We start from the raw sequence: 22385 nt of genomic DNA, 5'->3' as shown, positions 1-22385 counted from the left end.
CACTATAAACAGACAAAATTATTTTTTATGCTACAGTAATTTCTTAGATCCAGTAACTTGTATTCTGTAAAGGACAAACCCAAACATTTAACTGATTGACCACAAGACAAGACAGCAATTTTGATTCATGCTTGTTGGTATTAGGTCTGTAGATTGTATGGAGATAGAGGGCGAGCCTGTCCATAGATCAGAATAGTTCACTTCATTCCCAGAAAGAAATACCACTGGAATCCTACTCAGTAGGGCAGCATAAGCAGCAGCAGCAGCAGCAGGGTTTTTATGGAAACTTCATTAGCTGATCATACCAATACAAATTTCTGGTGGTGATAGGAATTTGAGGGCTAAACTACTGGTCTATTCTGGCTATTCTGTTTGACTGTACCCTGTGAGTCTTGAGATACTCGAGACTGATAATCACAAGTCAGTCTGTTCGAATAAGTTAGAGGTGAACTAGAGCAGCCAATGTTTTTCTAAATTTTTTTTCCTTTAGGCAGCTTGTGAAATACTACCAAATTTTATAGGGAAACTTTTCAATATATTCCATGCTATAAACCAAGGAGCAGTCTCAGCTGTAGAGCATCACCCTCCTTTTCAGGTTTTGGAATTGCTTTAGCGAATTTTCCAGTTTTTAATATTTGGGGGTGGGGGGGGGGGGTAGTTGTCGGTTCCATTTTCAGTCTTGGATCTTTCAGTGCATTGTTAATACTACTTTGAATTTATATAGAAACATAAATCTAATGCCTTTTATACATGTAAAACCTGGCTTATCTCCCTTAAAGGTGCTAAGTAGCATTTTTTTTAATTCTCATTTTGGTAATTCTTACCACTTTTTCTTTTCATCTGTCTAGTACTTAACTATCTTCCCATGTATTGCATCATTTGCAGATTTAATTAATGGCTTCTTCATTTTCTGACTACTTGTAGAAGTCTGATGAAATTTTAACACTCATCCAGCCACTACTGGAGTAGGCTTTTCATCTACACTAGAAGGAATTCTGTTATGATCAATTTTGCATCTGGATTGTCACTGGTTGTGATTCATCTAGTGGTACTTTCAAGCCAAGTTAGTTTAATTTTGTTGTTAAACTTCCTGACGTGATTTACCAGTCACATTGTATTGCTTATTAAATATAATAAAATGTCCCAGAACAAGAACACTATTCTTTCCAGAGATTTTTTTACATCTTTTTAAGTGACTTGTGAAAATTAAACATTTTGCAATCATCCAGTTAGACAGAAAGCAATTAGAAAAATCTGTTTTTGAAGTCAGAATTCTTCAGACAAACAAAGTCTAAGATCCAGTGACCCTGCATGCTGCCTTAGGAGTATTCAAAGTGTGTATCCCAGTTTATCTGGTTTAAAACCATGAATAAAAGCAGGATTGTCTTCTGTGTTAAATGGCAAAAGTAGTACTGGAGAAAGAAGAGCACATAAGTTCCTTGACTGTGTCTATGAAGGCTTTATAAATATAGATTATGTTTATATTTATATACTTTTTAAGATCTTTGTGGTTGTCATTTACTCAAAAGTTGCAAGTAATGAGAAGACTTAATGTCCTAGGTCGGTTTATTTTTAATTTGATGAATAAAGAGATTAAATTCAATTAATTAATGTAATAGAGAAGTAGACTTTTTGGCTATCTGTAAAATTGTGCAATCTGTTTTTGCTGTCTTAACACTAATAACCCAAGTATTTACCTAAGAAAATACAGGAAGATGAAGAACCTCACTCAAATGCTTATTTTCTCTGTAAGTATTGTGCCATGGTGCAGCCTAACCAAGTTCCCAGAATTTGTAGGGCTTTTTTCTCCTCTGAATAAAAGAAATCTACGTGATTAAAACAAGTAAGCCCCATTGATCTTGCATCTATGTATAGGTCATCTGTTTAGTTGTTATTAAAATACTTTCTCTCCTTTGCCTTTTTTATCAGCTTCAGCTTTCTAAATTTGAAATAGTAGTATTTCTCCATCTTGTAGATATATGTTGAATGTTTGTATTTCTCTAAGAAAGTTGATTATTCAGTTATGTGTGTAAGAAAACTTACATGAGCTGAGGATGTACACATATTCTTGTGCGTTAAGGTAAGCCCTTAAGAAGCCCAGAGGGGTAGGAGAGGTCTCTGAGAAAGAGTCTGTATTTCAATAAAATATTCAATATATTTTTAAACTGTGTTCATTTAGTAGAAACATAAGTAGACAGAAGTGCACACACTCTTTGGTGTTTTGTTGAGTTGGATTGGAGACCCTAAACTGTCCATCCTAAGGCAAAAAGGGAAATTTATACCAGAGCTAGAAATGTAGCCATAATACTTTAAAATGTTATCCAGGCTCTTAAGAGAAAGCCATCATCCATCCTGTTTACTTTATTTGACTATTAACCAAGATGCACTATCCAAAGAAGAGAAAAGATCTATTTCTTAGTTTTCTTAATTTCTTAATTTTTACCTTCCATTTGCATAGTGTGAACGTCTGTCCCCAAAACATAGCTGGATATGAAATATCTAGCATTGACCATACCATGCTTATAGATCTGCACCAATACTAGATTATTTGGGATTTGCCAGTGAAGAAATTTCATGAATTACATACACTTTTCTTACTGCACATACTGTCTTCGTTCTAGTGATATGGTAATACCTGTTTAAACGGTCACTGTAAAACCACTGTGTCCTCCCAGGCCTCCCTAGCCTGGGATTAGAGTGCTGCAAATTCTATATGTGACTTGTAAAAAATTCAAGTAATTTAAAAAAAACAATGCACACAACCAGCAACAAATTTAGTGACTGGTCAAAATTTTTAATTTTCCCTCACTTGTACCTGACTTTGTAAGTACTTTCTGAGTTAATACCTATCATAAAGTTCTAAAGGCTATCAAACAGATTTAAAGTCTCCTATCTGAAGTGAGAAGCCATCTTTTTGCACACCATTAGCTGGAAGGTATGTGTAATAAAAAGCATAGTTTATTGGGCAATAATGATGAAAGTAGAAGATATTTATTTTAGTTTCCTGGAGAAAGTGTTCAAGCATGTGTTTGGCTTGTAGCTGGAGCCCAGCTCATATGAACCTTATCTCTGATCAGGGTCGGTCCCTTCCCAGTTCTGTTGGTGTTTCTACAATTTCCTTGTCACATCTTTTCCTTGGGGACTGGTGGCCTCAGTTTGTCACCATGGTATAGCCCACAAAACCCTACACAGGTGTAGGGCTTGTTTCAATTCTTGACATCGCCTGCTACTGAACTAGTAAGCTTCCTGTGATACGGAGTTACGGTGCAGTCTCTTAGTACAGTGTATCTTGCATCCAAACAGCTCCCGCTTTTATAATAAAAAATTATAATTACATTTCCACATGTGTCTTTTAATGTACTATGAGTTACGCTGGCAATGGTGTGTCAAGCATAAGAACATGTGAATGTGGCATTCCTTCAGCATGATTTTGGAGAGGGGTCTTTATTTCATTATGTTTTGTCCCATTTCATGAATAGATTTCAAAGAAAAAAGCAGAATAAAATACAAGGTAGCCCCTAGAGAAGTGTTTAAATGAACTGAAAGGGGGTTTGTTTTGGTGGGGGGCAAAAAGAGTGGTGTTGCTTTAATATTTGCATTAGAGCTACAAATTCTTTAGCAACTACAAAGTAGCTTACAAAAAAATTACCACACACAAGCATGGCTTATAGGTATAATTTATTTATTTAAATGCGTTTCACTACAGAAACAACATTTGGCAGTGTAATAGTATAAAATATTTTTCGTTTGTTTGTATTCTCCATGCATGTAAATAGTTCTCAGATTATTTATACCTGCACAGAATACAAAGGCAGAAAGCTCCAATCCTGGTGAATGTAATGTGCATTGTCTCCCAAAAGATCTGAAAATGCTGTTATTAGCTCTGGAAAGATAGAGTTCGGTCTAGGAGGAATGCTTTTAAAGTATCACAGCAAATCATTTAAGCATCTAAGGGTCTTTAATACACATCATTAATGTGTTAGAAACAATGATTAGCTTAAGCAATAGGAAGATGATAAAGATCCAGACACAATAGTAACTCAGGGCAAGGCTTACTTTGCAGTTATGTTAGAACAGAAAAAAGTGAAATGCAGTATTTGTAAAAGCAGGGAGACTTAAATACTTAAATTGTATGCCATGCAACTGAAGGAATGATCAGATGATTAGTATGTTTTGCAGGAAGGCTGAGCATTTTTTTGCATAACTTGTTTTAATTTGGAATTTATTGATGAATGGGATTAAAATAGCTATTTATCCTCTCCATTCGTTTCTCCAGATTATTTTTTTTTTAGACCAAGTAGTGCTAGCAGATGAACACTCTATCCAGTGCTCCTTTTTACCCTACTATACATACTGCAATGTTGTTATAATTTAATGTGCTGGTTGGGTGGCAGGATGTTTATAAAATTTATGCTTGAGCTGTAAACATGGAGAAATAATATACAAGCAGCAGCAATGGAGAAGGGCTGAATTTTCCAAATCGTGAGCATTGGAGTGGTAATTAAACTCTGAACAGGGAAAAGAACTGAAGAGCAGGAGGTCAGATATAAATCTATGTTGCTCTGTCAGAGACAGCAATGCAGTGCCAGCCTCTGCCAGGTAATGCTCCATGACTGACTGCAAGGGAAGGACAAGGATGGAAGAGTATGAGGAACCATCAAACTGTCCTTCACTTGAAGGGTTGTGAAGGAAGTTCCTCATTTTTTTGATTACACGAGTCTTCCCAATATGGTATTTTTTATCCTGTCATTTTTGCTCAACTTTGGTCAATCTGTCCCCTATTGTCAGCTTGTTTCTGTTGAAGGGGTTGTGGGTGTATATGCACTTGTGTGCCTGTGTGTGCATCCATCCTATTGGGAGAGTGGAGAGGTATATCTCCAAGAAATTTTGTCCATAAGCGCATGAATATTGCCTGTGTCGCGAATGCTGTGTGTTTGTAAAGGACTGCATTACCCAAAGCTGAAAATTGTCATTTAGGAGGAATATTAGGCAATTATTTCATTTCAGACCTGTTTCAAAATAAATTGGTAACATAATTTTTATTCTTCAAGATGTATTACAACATGGAAATAAAAATAAACCTCTGTCTTGAAGAGGGAGCACTTCCTAGGCTAGTACTTGTCAACCTTGTTCTGCTTGAAGATGGCAGTGCAAACTGTTGTGTAAACATTATTCTTTGCAAACCACATTGTACTTTTGCATCTTATCTATCCTCATTTGAGGACTGAAGCCTCAAATCCATATGCATGATAGGTGTGATCTCATTAACTGAATACTTTATTTTTATTAAATAATGCTGTATTAACGTGATAAATTCTATTGCATGTCACTGGATTGAATTGATGCTTGACACATCTAAGTAAAGAAAGGTGTGAAAAACAGAGGTGTCTGTTCTCAGAGGTTTGTAGCCAAGGTACTCCAGTTCAGAAAAGCATTAAAGTATTAGTTTGAGTGACTTGATGAATCCTTTCCTAATGCTATTCTTAAGTAAGGCAAGTTTGAGGACTTGTTTAACTAGGGAAATTATTTGATACATTTATTTGAATTTTTACATTTTCCATTCAAGTGGAAGACAAAAGATTGTTTTTTTCCAGTATTTTTAAGATATTTTGTCAATTCTAATATTTATAGGCCTGGGAGAGGAAATCAGTTGTAAGAGGTGTCTCCAAATAATGTGAAGAAAAACATATAGGGATTTCCAAAACTAGCGGTTATATGAAAGGAAATTATTGAATATGAAACAGTCAAACATTATTACAGATGGGTAAATAGTGGTAGAGATAACCTAAATTACTCATTCTAGATCAATGACTGATGAAGAGGGTTATTTCTAATAAGTTTTTATCTCTAGCCTGCGCATTGTGTGATGTTCTCTACTTCTCATCCTTTAATCAAAATAGTCTTTCATAAGCATGTAATGAAAGCTTAATGAAAGTTATATACATTTCATTTGATCTAATGGAGAAATCAGGATTCTTTAGAAAAGGAACATTTATTATAAATTACTAATGGCGTTGGCAGTGAGTTAGATTACTACTTAGGGAACAGGATCCATACTGAGAGTTTTTTTAAAAAAAAGTGAGAAAAAGAGATATTTATCTATCTGTGAAACAAAGACTGTGTTACTGTAATTTCAGTAGCTTCAACACTTGCTTGGATTTTCTTTGATAACATACACTTAAACTTCTCATGAATATATAGCATGACTAAATCTCTTCTACCTGATGTTCTTTTTTTTCTTTTTAAAAATACAGTTTATATTGTGCCAAACTAAATAAAGATTGTGACACATGTCAGAAATAATTTGAAATAAAAAAGAAAAGTTTTTTTTTCCCCTTTTTCAGAGTCTAACTGTACAGAAGAGGGTAATCCCAACTGTGTGACTCAATCATCGTAAGTGCAGATAAATCTCTTGTTGGATCATGAATCTGTTCATGAGCCATGGCTATTTTTAGTGTAGAATGCTACCCTCTATATTTTTTTTACCTTATCTCTTTGTTATTTTGTATGAAAATGTTGCCATAATATAACCAGACACCATCTCTCGTACCACTGTCCCGTTGGAAATTTTGCCACTTAAAAATAGCATTGGCGTGAAGCAATTCAGAACACTAGATTAACATTTAAATATTAGTCAAAGCAGCCTGCTAAGGAAAGACTCGTATTTGTGTTAGAGAGAAAAGTTTATTAGACTTCCTTTTTGATATGCAGAGGCAGTTGTCAATTTTAAAGAAATCTCCTTTTCCCACTCGACTAAATGAGGTCTCACTCATTGGTGGGGATATATAGTATGTTACATAGATGTTTTTGACCTTCAGTCAGTTCCCAGAAAAAAATTGTAATGAATGGACCTCATACTAATTCTTCAAATGTTTTGTGTATTAATGGATATCCGCTTTAGAAAAGGATTACTGAAGCTGCATAACTGAGGCACCATTTGTGGGGTCTCATTCTCATGGTATCATTCAAGTTCATTTTCTGTTTATAGCTGCAACATGTTCGCTTATAAAGTTGCTGATGGTATTGAATTTTACAGTGGCTTTACATGAGGGTGATTGACCCCAGTAAGGTCATGAGGCTAAAACACACCTATATTACAAACGCACACAGTGAGTCAGGAATACACAAGTATTCCTGAAACTCTTCATCTTCTGAGCAGAAGGTGGGGGTTTTTTAAGTGTTTATGTAGTAAAATGAAGTAGGGAAGTTCACTTATGGATTGATAGAGGGTTTTTCAACCAGTTCTGGCAAAATCCTAGGATAATAAGGAAGGTTAAATTGCCTGACTTTTTGGCAAAGTCAGGTGAATGAAGGCTGCTTCTGTGCCAGATGGAGATATTCTGAAGAGACAACGTTGTTCCAGGTCCTTCATCAAGGAAATCAGCAATAAGTTTGGAGAAGCAGTATTTCCTCTCTTTTGTCTATTGCATTTTGGATTAAGAAAAGCATACATACCAATGGTGAGAGAGGGGAGGAGTTTGAGATCCAGTGATGGCTGAAACATTTATTCTGTTAGTTACTCTAATTGCATTAGCATCAGAGCAAGAAAGAGCATTGGAAGGAACACCAAAGATGAGGTGTCAGAGTGGTGTCATAGTGGAGTGAAGAAGACTTGGGCTGCTGATGGCTCTCAATTTAAGAATGAATTTAGATGATGGTTCTGATTTTTGAGGTCTGATTCTTTTCTGTACTGTGACTTGTTCTTTGCACTACGTAAACACATTTTAAGATGTTATCGCATGCATGGGGGGGAAATATCAGTGAAAGAATGTATAAAAGGATGAGAACTCGAAATTCAAATTCAAAGCTGAAGAATCCATTAATGTAACTCAGGATTTCATTGCAGACTTTAATTTAAAGACAGATGGTATTGTTGTAGTACTGAAAAAAGGTGTTTAAATTGGTTACTTTTAAATTGCATTTAACAATTAGAGCTTCTGATTTGTTTGCAAAGATAATAGGAGGGTACCCATCAGATGTGTTTACAGTTGTCTCTAAAAGCCTGGTGAAGGAATTTGTCTTTCAGTTCATCTCGTTTCTACAGTTCATCTCAGCAGATTTTACTGTTAAGGTCCATGTACTATCTGTCCGTTTTCACTTGATGTCCTTGTGGCTTCTGGGTCCAGAACTCCCTAGAATTACTGGAAAATTAACTTGGGAAGGAACCTGTGAAGATCACCTAGTTGTTTGGTGACTTACAGATCCAAGCAGAGCTGGAAAGCTGATTGCTACTGCTCTGCACAGGCGAGTTGCTTTTCGGTTGATGTAAATTTAGCTTTCTAATCTCTTATGTGGAGTTTTTCTGCACAGGTGAACTGTACTATCATCAGGTTAGGATGGATCCTTGTCTTGTTCAATGTATTTTTAATTTATTTACTTTTAACTTACTAAAAAACAGAGAAACATTCTGCTTCAATAATCTTAATAGTCCTACTAAAGAGGACTTTAAAGCTGTTGCGTGATTTTGCATTGTATCAAGTTACACGCAACTAGAGAAAAAAGGAAAAAACCTATGTTTTCAGTTCTCAGAAATACCTCACTCGAGATAGTATGTACTCTCCCAACTTTTGAGTCCTGCTTTTACATTGAGTGACTTAGGCAAATTTGACTATGACTCTGTAATCCGTATGGGTATTTGCATGTGTTGTGTGTACTTGTTGGTTTGTCTGAGCAGAAAGGGACATAGTCCAAGAATGATGGGAAAATACAGGAGAGCTCCCTAACAGTTCTGTTTCCATCTATAACTTTGCCAAGGCAGCTAGCTGTGCTTCTACAATGGCTTTGAAGATATGTGTGTCTGTAATTCTCATAGTAAATTGTCAAACTGCTGCTGGTATCAGTGTTTGGTCCAAAGTTTGGCTGTAAGAAAGAAGTAGGAGAACAAATGGACATAGCAATTATTGATCTATCAGCATTTCCTTTTGCTGGCTGTTACATTGATACTTTTAGAAATGCTACCATCTGTTTATTTTCTTCATGGTATTTTGTAACTTTGCTATCATAGAAAAACAGTTTGTTTGGGTTTTTTTCATATATACAAGATTGTTTTTATTTTATGCAAAGTTTCAAAAGAGAGGATACATTAAAAGTGCTTTGGTGTTTTAGATTGCTTGGACATATAGCATGAGAGTATTTAAAGTGTAGATTGTCCTCAAAAATAAAACACTGTCCATTTACGATTGTTTTTTTTTTTTTACAACTGGAGTCAGAATCGACAGTACTTTTCTTTCTTACTCACACAAATCAAGTAAGTTAAATGATTTAATTATAGTTTCTCACGAATGAAAGATTTTTTTTTCAGTAAGTAATAAAACTCTATGAGGATGTTATCTAGTATTTTTCTTAGACCTAGAGCACTTCAAGGATGGCAGCTCTCTGTTATAGCCATCAATAGAGCTGATCTAGTGGAAATGTTAGAAAAGTGCAAGTTGCTCTGTTGATTCCAGTGATCAGTTCTTGCAAAGATGGGGGGCAGGGGGGAAACAGTAAGAGTGGTAAAGAATTAAATTCTGAAGTTAAGACTCCAAGAAATATAAAAAAAATAACATAAGACATACTGTCAAACACTTCAGTGTCACTTATTTGTGATAGCCTAAATTCTGGAGAATTTCTCTTGTAGCCTGTGACCAGGAAAGCCTGGTATGTTTTTAAGATGAAAAAAGGATTTTTTTTTTGAGGCAAGAAGTTGTGGGTAGGAGTATGTTCTTAAGTAGTTTCTGCAAACTTTGTAAACACAAAAATTGAGAGATGTAGGAGATGAATTTTTTCAAGAGTTGCAAGGATCTGACTCGGTAGAGTAATTTTTATATTGCATTTGTTACTGGATGAAAATCCAGAATGGTTTAATAGTGGGGCAATAATGACCTGGTATTTGTATAAAATTATGAGCAGTAGGCTGCGGCAGTGCTCTTGCAGGAGAAGGAGAAGGCTAGAACTGGAGTTCTTGTGTCATTATGCACGAAGTCCCTAGGTATGGAGGGTGCCATGGGCTGCAATACATCGTTTTGACATGACAGCTACCAGGTGTTCCGTTTGTTTTCATAGGAAAAAAAAATATCTGTGGTTCTATCACAAATGAAGCAGAACTGATGCTGCCAGCATAAAATTTCTGTTTAGAAAAATAAATCCCAGCTGCTGTGTGGCTAAGGGTTAGATAATTTACTTCAGTACAGAGGAAATACAACATAGGTTGAAATTTTATTTTTTTTTTATTAAAATCATGCTGCATCTGCTCACTAGTAACAGAGAAATTCAACTAAGTTCTTGAAAGTGAAGAGATTCCGTTAATTTAAAAATAAAAAGCTTAGAATGTAATTTAGATAAAAATACAGTATGTTCATGAAATAGATATCTAATACAATATTTTAAGTAAGATGTAGATTTTTTTTCTGAGTCGACCTTTGTATGCTTCCTAGAACAAGGAAATAATTTAACATTTCTTTTGTTCCCTATTTTTGCTGCAAATGTACAGGCACTGGTTTTACTGTCTTTTAATAAGCTACATACATGCAGAAGCCATGTCATATATTGGCATTTATTTTTTAAATGCTTACCACAAAGTGAATACTAAAATATAACTGATTATTGAATGACTCATTACAGTACAATGTCAGTATTATATGCATATTCCTAGCTATATTGTGTTTTATTTTTCATGGATGTAGGAGAGGAAGAATTGGATTACTTATTTGAAACTGAACTCGCTATATTAGTGTCCTGTTTTAAAATTACCTGCTTTATGCAAACTGCATAGTATAGTTCTTCTAGAATCCGTTTAATGGCGTGCATTATTTCCTCTTCTGGAAACCATGCACACCTACACAGATATTTCTCATAAAATCGTGCTTGTTAGTTGATAAGATTGTGATTATAAACCTTCCTCAAGGCTTTTTGACTTTTGACTTTCAGCTGTATAAATTGCGGGTTGTTTGCTATCCTGGACTTTGATTTTAGCATGCAAACTAGGCTGTTTCTACTGGAAGAATTCTAAAATGCTAATGCAGGATGCTGCAGCCTCCCCCACCACCCTCCTCCTGTAGGCCAGTGCATACAGTGAATTTTCTGTGTGGTTCCAGCTTCTAAAATGAGTATCCTTTAGTTTACAGCAGTTCCATGCTGTTGTGACTTCATTAATTTTGGTGAAAACCTACCAGCTGATAGTTGTTACTCCATGAGGTATCAGGCTAGCATAGGGTTTTTTTTGGTTTGGGTTGGGTTTTTTTACATAATATGGTATTATAATAGTTTATGGTGCACAAATCTTGGAATTTTCAGTGAATTGCTAGGTTATGAGACTGGGATGCATGGGAGACAAAAAACGCTGATAACAAATTACATGTGTAAATTGCACCTGCATGTATTTATTTGTGATCTCTGGAAGAGCATGGTACAGACCTGCCAGGCCCTGCTCATGCTATCCCTTCTTATACCTCTTTTTTTTTTTTCCCCTCCCTCCTGTGTGGTGCAGAATCTACCTGAACAAAACTCTCCCAGTACTTGCAGCTAAGCAAATGCCATCAAGCTGACAAAATTTGACCCTGACCCATCGGATTCTTTAGCAGAGAAATACTTGTCTTTGCACACAGCTTCATTTTAAAACTGTGGGAATGGCTGCATAAATATGATTGATTGCGTCTGTTTGTATGAAAGTTTTGTGTGGAGCTGTAGCAACAACCTGTGTATCCCTCACCTCGTTTAAAAGCACTATAGTTTTTTCTGCTGGAGCCTGCCATCTCTAAAGCAAGATAAAATCACCACTCTATGGCCAGATCTGTTGTTACGTTCATCCAAAACCAATAAATAACACATGGAGATGAGCAGCTTGCCATCAAAATAAGAGTTGCTTGAAGTCCTAATTTTTGGTTATAACATTTTGTTGCTGACATGGGCCTGAAGAGTTACTTGCCTAGACACTTCTATGACCTTTTTTTTGTGTGCTTGGCAACACTGATGATATAAATGGGCATGAAGCAAATAAAGCTGTTGTAGAGACTTGTGCTGGGGGTCATAGTCTTGTGGGCCTGGCAGGGTAGTGATGGCAATGTATAATTATCAGGAGACTTGTCACTGCTCTGATGAGCTTGCTGGCTTTGCCAAGGCTGAGGAGCAGGAACTGGCTTGGTCACAGCCACTGTCACCACCTGCAACTGGCTCCTCCTCAGAAACTTCTGAAGAGAGGCAGGTGATGCTCCTGTGTTGCCCCTGTATTCCGATTTTTGTGGACTCAAACTATGTTTACACCATAAGCAATTGGCAGAGTATCTCCTCTTGATTGTTGATAATTGTCTGACTCTAAGAAGGATGGTGAATAGGATTATGATCCTCTAATACCATTTTTATTTAGATTTATTACAATAATTACCATGTGATTAATAAAATATGTTAGTGCATTCGTTGAAATCACCACTCTGCTATCACACAGTATGGTAGTTAAACACAGTGAATACTTCTAATTAGTTAGTAATTGAATAACATGCATTAATTTTTATTATATCACCCATAGGATGTTTAATAGTATAGTTGGCTATTAGCTGCTATGAAATATATGGGAAGGGTTAAGTTATATAATTATCATAGTTCAAGCATTTTAGGGGAAGGACTTTGACCAACTGTTTCAAACAGACAAAATCCTCCTTCTCTATACTTAGCCTGTACTAAAACTATTCCAGGACAAACTCTCCTAAAATTAAGTTAGACATCTATTTCTTTGTAGATGATAATCACTTCAGATGTATGTAAATATTTTGTTGTCAAATTGAGTCTAGGTTTTAAAACCTGTGTTTAAAGTTGACCAAAGCTACAAAAAATACAGGATGGTTTCACATATGCACAGGTATATGGGGGTGTTTGTGTGGAAGCACGCTGCACACGTTGAACTGAGATACACAGTCAGATGCAGAAAGTATGTAATGTGATCTTGAGTATTTCTGAACACTCTTCTGAGTTTGTTTTGGTTACTAAAGCAAAAACATATTCACTCATTTTAAAAAGAACAATTTCCAGACCAATATTTCTTTTATTTATTTTTTTTTCCTCCTATGGTCAGGTGCATTTTTGAACCACTGACGTCCTCCTGGTTTTATAGAAATAAAACAATATTCTAAAGTGACACTTTGTAGCTGTGTACGTATATAAACAGAATCGGAGACTTCTATAGGGTTGCTGGTGGTTTCCCAGATACTGTTTAAAATCCTCTATTTCTAGCTGATTTTACAAAATCGTGAAAATAAAATGGTGTCCTGGGTTGAACATCCCCAAATCAGCAGTTTGAAGCTATTCTCCGACTTCTTACATCATAATAGTAAGCCTATCACTACTTCGCAGGTCCAAACATCAAAGTGGAGTATTTTCATTACCTCAACTTACCTAAACATAAGTAAAAATTAAAAATTTTATTACCTGAAATATGTTTTCTGCACTTTTAAAAAACACAACTATGGTTTTGTAAAGTATCTGACTCTATATGGAATAGCAAATAGTTGGGAGCATAAGGAGATACAAGTAATGGACTTCAGCAGGATGAGTTTGTCATGGGTAGATTGCCATCTGTTGATAATGCAGCAGCCAACAGTTTATAATGAAGAACTTTTCTATCACAGCATCATTATTTTTTTGTGCATGTCTCTCTTTCATTAGTTTGTGGGGTTTTTTCCCCAGGCATAGGCTAGTTTGTTTTTTATTATGTGTGTAATTTAAAAGAAATTCAGTTTATCAGATTTCACTGGACTTCTAGGTCCAGAAGGATCACATGAAAGGAGTAGTTCTGGGGGTGCATTGTTTTTCTTCAAAGACTTGAAATTTGTTGTATTAAGAGGAAGATTATAATGCAATCATATCAATATCATGACCGTAGGCTTATTTCCAGAGTTCATTCCCATGCCTTGGTGATCACAACAGACAAATGGGTTTGGGGAGGTTTCTTTGTGGGTGTGGTTGGTTTTTACATCCCAAACTTATCAAAAATATTAGATCATTATAGTGAAGTTATATGTGTTTGGGCATATTGTTAACATCGGCAAAACCCTGAAGTCTCGTACCCCAGCTAGAATAAGAAGTTAGTGGAATATATAACAGCTGTTTGATTTAGAAAAGAAAAAAATATTGCTCTCCTTATTCTAGAAAAGGTCATTGGAAAACTAGGACTTTTGATTCTGGTGTGCTGAGTTGAGTACATCATAGAATTCATCTGAGATTTTGTGTATTCGGTGAATTTTGATGTTGTACAAACACAGGCAGGAAAGCTGAAAGATGATGGGCAATGCTCTTGCCCGCAGAAACAGTTTATCTAATAAACTGTAAACATCACCAGCAGGAACCAGTAAATCCACTTTCAACTGCAGGCCGTTACTGCATTTTTGATATTCCAGTAGGGTGGGGGAGCAAGGGAACAATAGAGAAGCTGTGGCATCAAAGCACTGATTTACACTTGAGAAACAGCAGGAAAGTCTCTTTTGACCATTTGTCCTTTCACCTTTTGCCTTCTCTTCCACATAAAACAGAAAAATTAGGACAGCTGGTTGCTGGAGCATCCCCAGTTATCATTTTCCACCTTGGTGATACATCAAAGCAATTCTGTCTCACTATATCTGATTTTTCACAAGCAAATATTTTAAGAATATTTTTAAAAGGCAAATATTAACACACATAAAAAAGTAACTAGTATCAAACTTTATAGAAATTCTGGTACTTATGGTTTCTGAAGATGAAAAGAGGAGTAAAAACAGTGGTGAGAGCAGAGAAAGTAATTAGATTCAAATTACTTACTTAAAAAAAAAATAAATTGGTACTTGACGGGGGACGTCCAGGGGTGGAAGGAACCTGTCAACAGCTGAGTGTCAATTGTATAGGAGAGGAATATCTTCTAAGAGTCTTTTACACTCAACATGATGCTGGGTCCAGCTCTACAGTGGAAATAAATGTTAGAAGGCAAACAAGGGGTGAGTTGGTTCTGAAGAACATCCACCAGCACCTGGCATCATTTGTAGGCAGATCTGTAGCTTTTTAAGACCCTTTATCCCATCTGCAGTCTCTTAGTGGCTGACAGAGTCTAGCCATCACTCCCCAGTCCCACAGGTAATTTCTAAGATTTAAAGGTCGTCTAGTGGGTTGTCTGTTCTTGTCATCCCAAATCCTCTCTTTTTTGTGTGTTTAACAGTGAGATATATTCAGTTCAGTGGCTGGTGTCATTAAAGACCACTTTCTTCAGGACTAGGAGACTTAAGATACAGGTATGAGATCTTACCTCCAGCAGTGCCATAGGAAAATTTATGTTGATTTCAGAAAAGCTGTGTTTCTTCTTGGACATAAATGAGGACTGAGAATATTGGTCAAAAAACCCCAAAACAAGCAATCAAAAACCCCACAGATCTGATTATGGGAAAAACATAACCTCTTTTATTTTTTTAAGCAAATAAGACTTTTAAAATATTTTTTAAAATGTGTTTCTCTATGTTAACATTTCTACAAAGTGATCTGTGAAAATACTATTGTGGAGCTGTACAGAATATTTAAAGAGAAAATTACTCCCCACTGCAATTCTCTTTTGTTTACTGCCAATTTTAATTGCTGAGATTAATTGGTTTTTCCTTTGTACGCATGCCAGTTCTGAAAGGTTTTTTCTTTCCCTTGCACCACTTTTAATTGGAATATAAGGGTATATAGAGGTACAAACTTAGCTGATAAAGTTTTCTTCAACTGTTTCCAAGTAGGACACATTGCAGAAGTGTGGGTTGTTGGGTTTGGGGGGTTTTTTTGGTTATAGACTTTCATATTATGTTCTTCCTACAATCTTCACCTATCTAGCAAGAACTAATTATTTGAAGGCTTAAAGACTGCTGGTGCCAAATGGTCTCACAGTTAGTGACTGGGTATAGAAATGAAACAGAACACTAAACCTTGGGGATTCACCTGGCCTCCTTTGCAAGCCAGGTTGGTTCCCACAGTGTCGAATAACAATTAAAGGAATTAAACTTTGAAGGTGACTCTTTAGAGGTCAAACTACAAAACAAGTTTCAATATCGAAGTACTGTATCTTGGCATAGAAGAAGAAAGAGCATAATGCAAAAAAGGAAAAGCAGAGCAAAAGTGTTAGTACACTGGATGATGTTTAAAAGTTTTCATCATCATATACAAGATGTTTGCTTATTACTTAAGAGGTATGTTAGTTGTTAATACTTATTTGTTATAGTTTTGCTAGGGCCATGATCACACATGATCGTGTGTATGTGTGTGTAAATTTGTACCTGTCAGAAAGTCTCCAAGATGAGAACTTTCTTTCCATTTTTGTGAACACGTCACATATATGTTGTCTCATTAAACACAAAGGGTGATTGGCATTTATGTATCAGTGTAATGAATGCAAGTGTCCTTTTATCTTCCATCAAAAAAATCTCAAACTGTTCTTATATCCTTGGCTAATTAACCCTTAACTGGAAAATTTAGAGGTTCATATCCTTAGATACGAAGTATTTAACAGCTTAGACTGTCTTCTCCTGTAGACAGTAGTTGATAGACAGCCACTTAATGTAAAATCTCATCTGAGACCTAGGAGCCCAGAAGTGAGATCCACAAAAGGCACAAGATGTTTAAAAGCTTCTTTGGATATCGGAGTGCAAGGTTTAGCCGGAAAAACCTGTTCAGCTGCTGTTATTTCCTGGGGGTGACATACAATTCTGAAATTACGTATTGTGGGATGCAGTTCTGAGGTGCCTGGTGCTTATCTCATTCTTGCTCTTCATGCTCCACGAATTAGGGAGTGTTTTTCAGTCTCTCTTGCAACAACCACTGCAGTGGTCGTTCTTGAAGAACATGCATTGGATCATAACCCCGTTTTTCAAAGTATTTTGCTACCTCTTCCAGGAAATAGAGCTGTCCCCCAGGATTCAGGAAACCAAGTGTCTATGTACCTTTCTGCTTAAGGAGGTGAGACTGCCCATCAATTACCTCCCAGAAGGTGACCTACCCACCAGCCTATTGGGTGTCTATGATGCTCCCAGCCAGTCCCTCTACTGAATAGAGTACAACAGAATAGAATCGTAGAATAGAATGGTTTGGGTTGGAAGGGATCTTAAAAGTCATCTAGTTCCAAACCCCTGCCATGGGCAGGGACACCTTTTGCTAGACCAGGTTGCTCAAAGCCCCATCCAGCTTGGCCTTGAACATTGCCAGGGAGGGGGCAGCCACAACTTCTCTGGGCAACCTGTTCCAGTGCATCACCACCCTCACAGTAAAGAATTTCTTCCTAATATCTAATCTAAGTCTATCCTCCTTTGGTTTGAAATCACCCCTCGTCCTATCACTACCCTCCCTGATCAAGAGTCCCTCCCCGCTTTTCCTGTAAGCCGGCTATAAGTACTGGAAGGCCACTATAAGGTCTCCCTAGAGCCTTCTGTTCTCCAGGCTGAACAACCCCAACTCTCTCAGCCTGTCCTCACAGGGAAGGCGCTTCAGCCCCCGATCATCCTTGTTGCCCTTCTCTGGACCCACTCAAGCAAGCCCATGTCTTTCCTGTGCTGAGGGCCCCAGAGCTGGATGCAGTATTCCAGGTGGAGTCTCCACCAGAGCAGAGTAGAGAGGGAGAATCACCTCCCTCAACCTGCTGGCCACACTTCTCTTGATGCAGCCCAGGATATAGTTGGCCTTCTGGGCTGTGAGTGCACATTGCTGGCTCATATTCAGTTTTTCATCCACCAACATCCCCAAGTCCTTCTCTGGAGGGCTGCTCTCGATCCACTCATCACCCAGCCTATGTCTGTGCTTGTGATTGCCCCGACCCAGGTGCAGGACCTTGCACTTGGCCTTGTTGAATGTCATGAGTTCTTCACAGGCCCACTTCTCTGGCTTCTCAAGGTCCCTCTGGGTGGCCTCCCTTCCTCCAGGGTGTCCACTGCACCACACAGCTTGGTGTCATCAACGAGCTTTCTGAGGGTGCACTCAATCCCGCTGTCCATGTTGCCAACAAAGATGTTAAATAGCACCGGTCCCAATACTGACCCCTGAGGAACACCACTCGTCACTGGTCTCCAGTCGGACATCAAGCTGTGGACTCTTTGAGTGTGACTATCCAGACAATTCCTTACCCACCAAGTGATCCATCCATCAAATCCATGTCTCTCTGGTTTAGAGACAAGGATGTTGTGTGGGACAATGTCAAATGCTTTGCCCAAGTCCAGGTAGATGACGTCTGTTGCTCTTCCCTTATCCACTAATGCTGTAACCCCATTGTAGAAGGCCACCAAATTTGTAAGGCATGATTTGCCCTTAGTAAAGCCATGTTAACTGTCACCAGTCACATCCTTATTTTCCATGTGCCTTAGCATAGTATTCAGGCGAATCAGCTCCATGATCTTGCTCGGCACAGAGGTAAGACTGACTGGCCTGTTATTCCTCAGGTCTTCCTTCTTTCCCTTTTTAAAAATGGAGGTTATGTTTCCTCTTTTCTAGTCAGTGGGAACTTTGCCGGACTGCCATGACTTCTCAAATATGATGGATAGTGGCTTATCCACTTCATCCACCAGAATGCGGCCCTCAGGACCCATGGATGCATCTCATCAGGTCCCATGGACTTCTGCACCTCCATGTTCCATAGATGGTCTCGAACCTGATCCTCTCCTACAGTGGGCAGTTCTTCGTTCCGCCAGTCCCTTTGCTGGAGCACTTGCCAGTGAAGAATGAGCCAAAAAATTCATTGAGTACCTCAGCCTCCTCCATATCCCACCTGGGAGAGGAAGCGGGAGATCTAGTCTATTCTTTAATGCATTGCAGGTGCATTGAGCAGCCATTGGAGCAGGGGGAGGAACTCTTGTCTCTCTGCGCACTGCAGCTGCACTGTTCCTATTCTCTGAAAAGTCAAATAGCTTCAGTGGGAGAGATCAAAGCTTCCCTGTCCACAATACGGGACAGCTTGCTAATTCGAGCACACTGCTGGGAGAATTGAATCACCTGAGGATGAACATGGAAATCAAACTGCACATTCTTGGTGTGTGTTTTAGTAACTTAGCTTTTGGTTGAATTCTTAGGGCTTAAGCTCAAGCCTCTCTGTTTCTGCTGTCATGTTGGGGAAACTTTTGTTTCAGCAGCCTGCCTTTTGTGGATTCCCTCCTGATGTTCCTCCTATTTGACACCCTCAACAAAAAGTCTATATGCTTACCCCTTTAGGTTACTGGCAACTGCATACATCCTCAAAGACCTTTTAAGCACTTTTATGATCTGTGATTATTTTACTGGGAGCAAAGTACCTAAATGTATTCAGAAGTGTGGCCTTGTTGCATAAAAGGTGAGATTGACTTTAAAGAGATGAGCTTTTCTGTCCTGTGCAGTCTGACTGCAGCTTGCAGACTATCCAGACAGTCTGGAGACATTCTCCAAGATGTTCTCCTTGATCTAGGATGTCACATTCCTCTTTTCTTTACCCTTGCTATGTTCTAGTTATTAATACTTTGTAGATCTTACTGTCTTTGTCAAACTATGAATGGGTGAAATAATTTGTTGTGAGTATAATTAAATTTAAGTCCAGATTGGATTCAAAGTGTGTGAGCTTTGAGAAACAGTTTTTAGAGTTTTACTTGTTTCTGATATATTCTAAACATTGTAAGGATTTTTCTATTTAAGTTCTGGAAACACCAATTGAATGAGATGGAGTTCATTCCAGGTTTGGAGCCGTTCAGGATTGGACCAGCACTACATGTAGGGTGAATAAGGTTGTTGTACATACTACTGAGGCCAAAATTGTCTTTAAGCACTGTGTGTCGTCCACGTTGGTCTTCTGCTCTGCTTAAATGTTCAGAACTCTTTCTACTGCATTTAGACATAAAAGTTCAACATAGAGGAAGGAGAGATAGTCAGCCTTGAGAGAGCTGCCACCAGGAGCTGAAAAGGTTTTCCTGACAAAACGTGGCTGGCAAGCAGTCTGATGTCCAAAATGAGAAATCAGCTTTTAAGATTTTGGTGGAGAGGGGGTGAAGCTATGCTAATTCTCAAATATTTCCCATATGCAAGGATAAATTATATAGGATATTCAACAGTAATATGTTTCCAGAATGCTGTGAAGATCTGCTATTAAAATAAATAGACTTTATTTTAAAGTCAACAGGCATTATCCACTTCCACAAATAATAGTTTTTAACTTTATAACTTTGAGGGATATTTTCCACCTGACTGAAGTCTTGGCTGATGTTTGTCTGTTCACCTGCATTGCTTTGTTCCCGTATCTCCACTTCAAAAGTTATTTTAAAACCGGCTGTTACTATCCATGGTAGGCACTACTGATGTATGCCCTGCTGCTTTTGAAAAAAGAGATCTGAAGTCTAATATTGCTGTTTAGTATATCATATGTAGTTCAGTGGACAATATAAATTGCTCACAATTCCAGAAAGCTTCTCAGTTCTGTCATGTGTATTTTATTGTATTGAATACAACGGGCCAGATGCTGTCAAACCTAACCCAAGCCTTCAGTGTAGAAGAGAGGTTAGAACTTGCCAGTTGAAAAGATGTATTTTTGGAAAAGGAAATTTCTGCCCAGGATACGTATCTTATTCTGGGAAAAATTGTAGTCCTCCTGATTATGTGCTAGCTCTAGGCAGGGCAGTAGGAGTTGGCCCAGATGTCTTTAAAGGAAACCAGAGCTAAGCAAAAATATTCTTTAATCCATTTAATCCCAAATGGTGAATTAAAGTGTGTGGGTTTTTTTCTTTCTTGCTGCTGTTTCCAAAGTAAATGCTAATAAGAAGGCACCTAGAGGTCCCGGTTCAGTAAGAAAATGCCAGGGCATGAGCACACACATCAAGTGCATAATATATTTCTCACAGCAGGCTATATTTAGTATGATACAATAAGTAACAATTTAAAACCTCAACAAACATCTGGTTTCTAGGGAGATCTACTGAAGAGGATCGCAGCCTTATTCAGCAGGGCTATGATAAGGGAAAAAGCAATGGAAACCCTTTAATTTTAAGATTTCATACTGTGATGGCCCTTAAGTACTTCCAGGGAACAGGACTGGGGCGTTGCATCTGGTGCTCCACAAATGCAGTTGTGTGGTCAAAGTGTATCACCATGCATTTGTACATAACTAGGAAATAAAATAGAGGAATAAACAGGGAGATCAAAGCTGAATTTGGTTTGGGGAAAATATTTTAAAGTAATTTGTGCTGCATGTTTTCTGATTTTTATTTATTTATTTATTCCCTAAAGATTTTGCATTTTAAGTGCAAATGGTCAGACTGGAGTACAGGCTATGGCAGTGTTTTTAAAAGCAAGTATAACTGTATGTGCTGATCTAATAAACCATTAGCCTATTCATCTTATAAACAACTTTGGAGAAAAATAATGAACTCATTCTGAGCAAAATTACTTTACTGATTAACTACCGTTAAACATCAGCAGATAATTTGGAGCTCTGAGGTTGTGTCTGGCTTGCAGGACAGATGCACACTGCCATGCCACCGTTGTCCTGGTTTGCCTGAGTGGAGAACCTCTTACAATGAATTGTAGCTCTCTCCCTGCCCTGCTCTCCTCCCTTGGGAATCAGCTGTCAGACAGATGGTGTGTTCCTAATCCTGTCCTCCAAGGCCAGGAGTTTATATTTGCTTCAGGGTGTTGCAGCTGTATGTTACATTAGTAAAAACATGCTAAAAAAAAAACCCCAAACCTCCCTGCTTTTCATGCTGTCTAGTGAGAAAGGGCACAAGAGCTTCTCTGCCTGAGCAAAGGAAGCATATTTGAACCCCTCCTGGTTTTGTACAGTAGCTGTAATGTTGTTTTATGGTCTGTATTTTTAACAATGGTTTGATTGTTCACTTTTACGCATTTTTATACCAAGAGTATGAATATAGTTATTTTAAAACCTTACATCATAAAATGGCAAAGAATGCAGAGATATTGTTCCTCTTAGAAAATATCAGGCCCTGCCAGAGAGAAAGCAAGCTAACAATCAGGTTTACACTAACTACAAACAACAATATATCTATTTTCTTCTTCTGTGTATTTTATTGGGAATTTCTCCTGAATTATATGTCATGTAGAAGAAAGGCAGAACTTTAGCTAGCAGATGAATTTCAGGATTTATAAACGGGAAGGAGAGAGATGAAGAGAAGCAGAACTCCTGCTGAAGTGAGTAGTGATAACATGGTGAATTTTGGGTTGAAAGGAGTAAAGAAGACCAGAGAATAATGTTCAGCACAAAGGTTATTCATCATGCCATACATGTTTTAATCGTTCTCAGTTGTTCCACAAATATAATTAATGGGAATAAGTGGTTGAATTTTGATTTTAAATTACTGTAGAGAAATGTCCTACTTGCAGACAAATTTAAGGGTCCCTTACAAAATAAATTCTGCATAACATTATGCTCATTTGAAAGTATTGGGCATAAATAAGGATAAAGGTCA

The 22385-nt window shown here is 37.6% G+C and overlaps 1 protein-coding gene across 2 annotated transcripts in view; it reads left to right on the top strand.

Annotated features, from left to right (window-relative positions):
* Positions 1–22385, top strand: part of CCSER1 (coiled-coil serine rich protein 1) — a 649058-nt gene that overhangs the window by 410963 nt on the left and 215710 nt on the right. The gene's annotated exons all lie outside the window — the stretch shown is intronic.

This window comes from Leptosomus discolor, chromosome 4 (assembly GCF_034619465.1).
Source record: "Leptosomus discolor isolate bLepDis1 chromosome 4, bLepDis1.hap2, whole genome shotgun sequence".
Classification (NCBI taxonomy): Eukaryota; Metazoa; Chordata; class Aves; order Leptosomiformes; family Leptosomidae; genus Leptosomus; species Leptosomus discolor.
The sequence above is the reverse complement of the archived record's forward strand: the minus strand, read 5'-3'. Positions and strand labels throughout refer to the sequence as shown.